We start from the raw sequence: 8,448 nt of genomic DNA, 5'->3' as shown, positions 1-8,448 counted from the left end.
GTTCCTGGAGGACCACAGCCTTGCAGAGTTTAGTTCCAACCCTGCTCCAAAACGAGTATCTATGGTTTGCAAATAAGCGTAATGGACTTAATTACTGATAAATATGTTGAAAAAGCACAAACATTTAATGGATTGTACGTACACTGTTGTACGTACAGTAAGACATTAGATAGACTGAGCTGATGTAACTCACTTTTTTTTTAGATGCGAGTTTGAGGTTTTGTAACTTCCTCTACAGTATCTATTATTATGAGCACAGATGCACACAGACACAGTACAGCAGCGTCACTATGTCTGCATATTATTTTGTGTGCAATTACATTAAATAATATTAATTAAATATTTGTTTAAATGTAAATTTAATGTCTATACTGCCAGTTTAAAATGTAATAAAAAGTTTAAAGGTGCCCTCGAATGAAAAATTGAATTTATCTTGGCATTGTTAAATAACAAGAGTTCAGTACATGGAAATGACATACAGTGAGTCTCAAACTCCATTGTTTCCTCCTTCTTATATAAATCTCATTTGTTTAAAAGACCTCCGAAGAACAGGCGAATCTCAACATAACACCGACTGTTACGTAACAGTCGGGATCATTAATATGTACGCCCCCAATATTTGCATATGCCAGCCCACGTTTCCAACATTATAAAAGGCATTAGACAAGGGCAGCCAGTATTAACGTCTGGATATGCACAACCAAATCATCAGACTAGGTAAGCAAGCAAGAACAATAGCGAAAAATTGGCAGATCGAGCAATAATAACTGACATGATCCATGATAACATGATATTTTTTTGTGATATTTGTAAACTGTCTTTCTAAATGTTTTGTTAGCATGTTGTTGATGTACTGTTAAATGTGGTTAAAGTTACCATCGGTTATTACTGTATTCACGGAGACAAGAGAGCCGTCGCTATTTTCATTTTTAAACACTTGCAGTCTGTATAATGCATAAACACAACTTCATTTTTTATAAATCTCTCCAACAGAGTAGCATTAGCCGTTAGCCACGGAGCACTATCAAACTCATTCAAAATCAGAAGTAAACAATATAACAGTATACAATACTCACATAATCCGACGTATGCATGCCACATGCATGACGAACACTTTGTAAAGATCCATTTTGAGGGTTATATTAGCTGTGTAAACTTTGTTAAGGCACTGTTCAAGGCAAGCGCGAGCTCTGTGGGCGTGGACCACGGGATTTAAAGGGGCCGCAGCATAAAATCGGCGCGTTTATAATGACGCCCCAAAATAGGCAGTTAAAAAAATTAATTAAAAAAAAATCTATGGGGTATTTTGATCTGAAACTTCACAGACACATTCAGGGGACACCTTAGACTTATATTACATCTTTTAAAAACATAATCTAGGGCACCTTTAAGGTTATACTTTTATCTTGCTGGAATTCATATATTTGATCTCTCACCACTGATAATCAACTTTAACTTGATTTTTTCCCTCCATTTGCTTACTTCTCTTGTCCGTACAAATGACATTGAATGGCAGTGGTAATATTTATGTGGCTTCCTTGTTTCCATGCAGCAAGCATGATAGCCAAAACCTACACGCCTTTAATCGGGTTAAAGAAATGGATTCAGTCTAAGAAAATGTTGAATCCATGCCTTCAGCAACAGGTACAAAGGTAAGATATTATATTTTGTCCAGTTCTGTTTAAATTATATGCCAGAGATCACATAGATTTTTCACTGCAGAAAGACCAGTGTAAACTGCTTAATTTCATTACTATTTAGTCTCTTCATAGTCAGCGTTCCAGTACAAGGACACTTGTTGCACTTTTATTATTGCCATTTTCGCCATTACATAAGCATTAATTTGAAAGCTTAAATACTCCAAATTCATGCTGCTAAAAGGTTTTTGCAAGTGGACATTGCTATACTTTACTAATACTAATAATAATTTTTGTGAAATCAAATTTGGAACACAACTTGGCTGGATATATGGAGTCCAAATGCTTTTGTAAAATATATATTTTGTATAAAATAATAAAAAAAAAAAATGCTGAGTGTCTTTAAAAAGAGACAAACCTTAGGTTTGTATTCCAAAGCATTCAAGTTAAGATCTATGCTCAAAAAGAGATTCGTGGAAATTGCTGTCCTATTGGTGAAAGACACAAAAGAGCCCTTCCCTCCAGCCGAGATGAAGAAGGGGTTTTACAGCCCTAATTTTATTGTACCAAAATAGGTGATGTTTTGTGACCAATCCTAGATCTGCGAGTTTTGAACTGGGCCCTACACTGGCTACAATTCAAAATGTTGACACAAAAGCACATTCTAACATGCTTTCTCCAATAGGAGTGGTTTGTGGTGATAGACCTGAAGGATGCATACTTTCATGTCTCGATCTTGCCTCGACACAGACCGTTTCTTCAGCATACCAGTACAAGGTCCTCCCTTTCGGCATATAGCATCCTCGGCAGTGGTTACACCACTCAGGCTGATGCATATTGGGTTCAGGACTGGCTTCCCACACAGCAAGGGACTCCTAGGCGGATCCGCATTCAAGTCGCCAAATCCGCGTGACTGTCACATCCGTTTTGGCACCGCCCAGAGGATCAGGTCCGCATCCGAGCGGCACCATAAATTCTACTGTCAATCAGCGGATCCTGAGCGGACCCATGTCGGATCCGCGGACGTGCACGCGCCTTTACTGTAACGGTTGTATCAATTTGCGGGTCCCAAACGGACCCGCCGCTGAGGTAAGGTTTAAATCGCGGATGCGGAGCGGATGCAGCGCGGAGCCAAGGCGGGTCCGTGATCCGCCTTCGTTGCGGATCCGTCACTGCGAGCAAGTGGACTCCGATACGGGTCCGTTCGCGGCAGAGATGAAAAGTCCAGGGGTCAGAAAGTAAAAGTCCTGCCATATTTTTTTTTCCACCCCCTGAAGCATTAATGAGATAAATAAGTGATTAATTGAGTGATGATTGAGCATTATTGAAGACACCTGATGATAACAAGCAGAATCACCAAAGGAGAAAATCACAATTTTTAAGACACCATCGTGGAGATGAGGGTTTTTTTTAGTTGGGCTCTTGACCCTTCACTTTTTAATATTAAATTTTGTTTGGGCTGTGTTAACTGAGTTATAACAGCCAGACAAGCAAAGAGAAAAGATGATCAGGTGGTGTTGGTTATGTTTTCACATGATCATTATTTGATCTGAATCACTGAACTCATTTAGAGCCCAATGTCTGAGTTAGATTCACATTATTGATTACAGCAGAACTGTGATTCTACAGCACAAGATCAGCCTTATCAATATAATCTGAGGGATTTCTTAAAAGTTGTTCTCTACAAAAAAAAAATCTTTCTCTTAGGCACACACAGACATCAAGAATCATCCTGTGAATCTCAACGACGGTGACAAGCAACATATTCTGGTAAACAGATCAACTCTGAACATTAGAAAACAAGCTACTAAAAAGTCACATAAACGGAACAAAATAAAATATGACAATAAAGGAAATTACTAAGACAATTCAGCTCATAATTTATTCATGCAGCAATGCATGATGGGAGCCATGGATGAATTTTGATTGGTGGCTCCCAGAATGCACTGCAACATGCTTTATTATTCTCACCACTGTTGAGATTCACAGGATGATTCTTGATATCTGTGTGTCTACAACATGAGAGAGCGTCTTATTTTTATTTATTTTTTTACTAAGAACAACTTTTGATGAAACCTTTGATTTTTTTTGAAAAAAAAAAAAAAACTGGATCTTGTGCTGTAGAATCACAGTGCTGCTGTAATCAATAATGTGAGTCTAACTCAAAGATTAAGCTCTAAATGAGTTCAGTGATTCAGATCAAGTAATAAGCATGTGAAAACATAACCAACAAAACCTGATCATCTTTTCTTTCTGCTTGTCTGGCTATTATAACTCAATTAAAACAGCCCAAACAAAATGTAATATTAAAAAGTGAAGGGTCAAGACAAGAGCCCAACTAAAACAAACCCTCATCTCCACGATGGTGTCTTAAAAATTGTGATTTTCTCCTTTGGTGATTCTGCTTGTTATCATCAGGTGTCTTCAATAATGCTCAATCATCACTCAATTAATCACTTATTTATCTCATTAATGCTTCAGCAGGTGGAAAAAAAAATATGGCAGGACTTTTACTTTCTGAGCCCTGGACTTTCACTTTCTGAGCCCTGGACTTTCCACCTCTGCGCGATACCTCCGCGGTGGATCCGCCACGGAGTCCTTTTGCTGTGTGGGTTCAGACTCGAGTCACGCGATGGGCATGGCACCCCGGGACACATTGCGTGGCAATTACTCCGATCTGTCACCATTCGTTCAGGTTCCTCAGAGGCACCAGGAGGATTTCATCTTACTGGGCCTACATGGAGCTACTTTTGAGACTCTGGAGTCAGTTAAGTGAGTTAAGGTTGAAAGGTCAGTTGTCCCCTTCCACTCTGAAAGTGTATGTAGCCGCCATAGTGGCACATCATGATGCAGTGAACAGTAAGTCACTGGGGAAGCACGACCTTATTATGAGGTTCCTCAGATGCCTTATTCCCTCATGAGACCTCTCTGTGGTCTTACCGGGCCTACAGAGAGCTCCTTTTGGAGTCAGCTGAGTTAAGCACCCTCTCTTTGAAGATGGCCCTCCTGACCACGCTCACTTCCAACAAGAGGGTGGGGCACCTTTTTGCTTTCCTTTTTGTTGCCGACATTTTTTAACATCGTTTTGTTGATTCAGCATCACATTTTGTCTAAACTTGTGTATGCATAAATAAGTTACACGCAGGGTTGCCAACTCTCACACATTTGGCATGAGACGTGCTTATCTTAAGATAATCTTAAGAACGCCTAAGTGTACTTAACTGTGCTATTTTGAGACACCATGAAATATGAACTAAAATTTGCTTTTAAAATGCTATCTCTGTATTTAAAAAAAATTTTAGATGCCACTCATAGTACATTTGAACCCATAGAGTGCTACAAGTGGTATTTAAATACTTTTTTTTTTTTAAATACAGAGATAGTATATTAAAAATATTTCATGGTGTCTCAAAATAGCACAGTTAAGTACACATAGATGTTCTTAAGATTATCTTAAGAAGTACTAAAGAAGAATTTATTTAAATTATTGGACAGGAATAGAGAACTTTAAGTATATTATAGAAGTGTACTTTTTTCACCAAGCTGAACACAACCATCCACTGTTTCCTGCACTGGTATTCAGTGTTACATTAAATTGTTAACCCAAGTTGTATTCAGAGTTGGGTAATCCAGGGGCCAAAGAGTAAAAGTCCTGCCATATTTTTATTCCACCCACTGAAGCATTAATGAGATAAATAAGTGATTAATTGAGTGATGATTGAGCATTATTGAAGACACCTGATGATAACAAGCAGAATCACCAAAGGAGAAAATCACAATTTTTAAGTTACCATCATCGAGGTCAAGGTTTGCTTTAGTTGGGCTCTTGACCCTTGACTTTTTAATATTAGGTTTTATTTGGGCAGTTTTAACTGCATTAAAACCAACCAGACAAGCAAAGTTAAAAGATGATCAGGTGATGTTGGTTATGTTTTTACATAATCATTTTTGATCTGAATCACTGAACTCATTTAGAGCCCAATCTCTGAGTTAGATTTACATTATTGATTACAGCAGCACTGTGATTCTACAGCACAAGATCTGCTTTTACAATACAGATTTTTTTTAAAAAGTTGTCCTTATCACAAAAAAAAAATAAAAATAGATATATATTAGGCACACACACACACACACAGACATCAAGAATCAGCCTGTGAATCTCAATGATGGTGACAAGCAACATATTGTGATCAACAGATCAACTCTGAACATTAGAAAACAAGCTACTAAAAAGTCACAGAAAAACAGCAAAATTTAAATAGTGAGAATAAAGAAAATTACTAAGACAATTCAGCTCATAATTTATTCATGCAGCAATGCATGATGGGAGCCATGGATGAATTTTGATTGGTGGCACCCAGAATGCATTGCAACATGCTTTATGATGGGCACCACTGTTGAGATTCACAGGCTGATTCTTGATGTCTGTGTGTTTAAATGAGCTCTGTTTTTTTTTTAAATCAGAACTCTAAAAAAAAAAAAAAAATTGTATTGATTAAGCTGATCTTGTGCTGTAGAATCACAGTGCTGCTGTAATCAATAATGTAAATCTAACTCAGAGATTGGGCTCTAAATTAGTTCAGTGATTTAGATCAAATAAAGATTATGTAAAAACATAACCAACACCACCTGATTATCTGTTAACTTTGCTTGTCTGGTTGGTTTTAATGCAGTTAAAACTGCCCAAACAAAATCTAATATTAAAAAGTCAAGGGTTAAGAGCTCAACTAAAACAAACCCTGACCTCGATGATGGTAACTTAAAAATTGTGATTTTCTCCTTTGGTGATTCTGCTTGTTATCATCAGGTGTCTTCAATAATGCTCAATCATCACTCAATTAATCACTTATTTATCTCATTAATGCTTCAGTGGGTAGAATAAAAATATGGCAGGACTTTTACTCTTTGGACCCTGGATTACCCAACTCTGGTTGTATTTGGATTGTTTCTGGCTTGATTTTAACATCTGAATAGTGTGTAATGAGAGAAAACGTGAAACATAACCAACACAAATGCTCTCGGGGCCTCAAACTGTACAAGTGTACCAAGTTTCATGCTTTTAAGAAACAGTGAACATATCACCTCAAATTTTGCACATATTACCTTGGACTTAAAGGTGTTTTATACCTTGATCTATACCAAATCATTATTTGACACTACATATGTATATTTTCTCCTTTAGGATTTTCTGTTCTCTAAAATTAAAGTGACGCACTGGGCGCATTGGTGTCAGTGATCTGGACACTGAGGGACACACTCAGAAACTGTAAGAAATCTGCAAGTGTGACATCATCAAATGATAATCAATATAGTTTGAATTGACAAGTTGATAAACAAAAAAGCATAAAAACAATCATCCAAAAACTGAGGTGATAATTTTAACTACAGTTAACTATACTGTTAAAGATGTGTCTATACACAGATTGTTTGTGTGTTAAAGGTTCTGGTTCAACGCGGTGCCGAAACAACCTAATAACTGGAGAGTACGGGATCTGTCTGGAGAGAACTGTGCTAGTCTAGGAGATTATAATGGCAATTTTCACTCTTGGTTTGATGCTTCTTGTCAAAAGAAGAAATTTGCTTTGATTTGTTTACTCATGTCAAGTTAAAATGTGTAATGGAATTTTTTAACTAATTAATAATGAACTAACTTTCTTTTCTTTTACAGGCCTAATAATAATCTAACTTTGAAAATAGTCACTAGGACTGAGTGTTGTGATTCAGAAACATTCTGCTGTGCTGGCTAGACAGCATCCTTCTGAGGATAAAAAATAGTCTTTCAGGAATTGTTTCAACCTATTGAGTAATCTGAACTATTAACCCTGAGACATTTTTTGATGATCTTGTGATTCAGTTGTTCTAATCTAAATGTATGCGGGACAGAGGAACTGAGATGTTTTTCTTAAATCTAAACCAATCGTATTGAGACTGATGATAATGAGTAATAGATCATTCCATACTGACTGTGAAGTGTACCTGAAATCCTATAAAACCTGTTGTATTCCTTTGTTCGGAGAGAGATCCTCTGGAATTTATGAGAACTCTCCCAGCCGTGATTAAAGCTTTGAAGGACAAAAACTGGAGTCTCTGGTTATTGCTGCAGCAAGTCAGGTTAGGGAACAAGGTTTAAGGGGGTCAAGACGTTGACCCGAAATATTATTGAGTGTCGATTAGGAGACGCTCCCAGGTATTATTGAGTGTCGATTAGGAGACGCTCTGAAAGATTAGGAAATTTGAGTGTCGATTAGGAGACACCCCAGGAAGGTAACTTAAGTCGGGTGTGTCTTGGAAAATCTACCACAAATGCTACAAGATTTGTGTTTTGTGTCTAAAATAGCAACGAATGACTGTAAGACTTGTGTGCTATAGATAAATACTGTAAATGTAATGTGTGCTACACTCAAAAAAAATAACTCTTTGAACGAACATAAAAAAAAAAATCATGGAAAGGACTTCCACATGATTAAGTTGCTTTATTTCAGCATTACGAAATTCTGTTATTCCAATTTAATGTACTTACGTTGGGTCAACTTAATTTATTAAGGTTGATTCAACTTATTTACTATGGTTGGGCACAGCTTAATTTAATAATGTCAGCCCAACTAACTTGCAATGTTTTGGAAAATAAATAAATAATAAATTGTTTTCATATACATTGAATTTTACAATTAACTCTTGTTTAATTTTGTGATTTACATAACTTTCGTGATGTTCTGTGTTAGAAATCTAGATGTGATACTGGATTCATCCTAATTTGTCTTAATCAAAAACATTGTAAAGCCTAAATTAAACATAAGACAATTGGTGTCAA

This window comes from Megalobrama amblycephala, linkage group LG9, assembly GCF_018812025.1.
Source record: "Megalobrama amblycephala isolate DHTTF-2021 linkage group LG9, ASM1881202v1, whole genome shotgun sequence".
NCBI lineage: Eukaryota > Metazoa > Chordata > Actinopteri > Cypriniformes > Xenocyprididae > Megalobrama > Megalobrama amblycephala.
Note: the sequence above shows the minus strand (reverse complement) of the source record.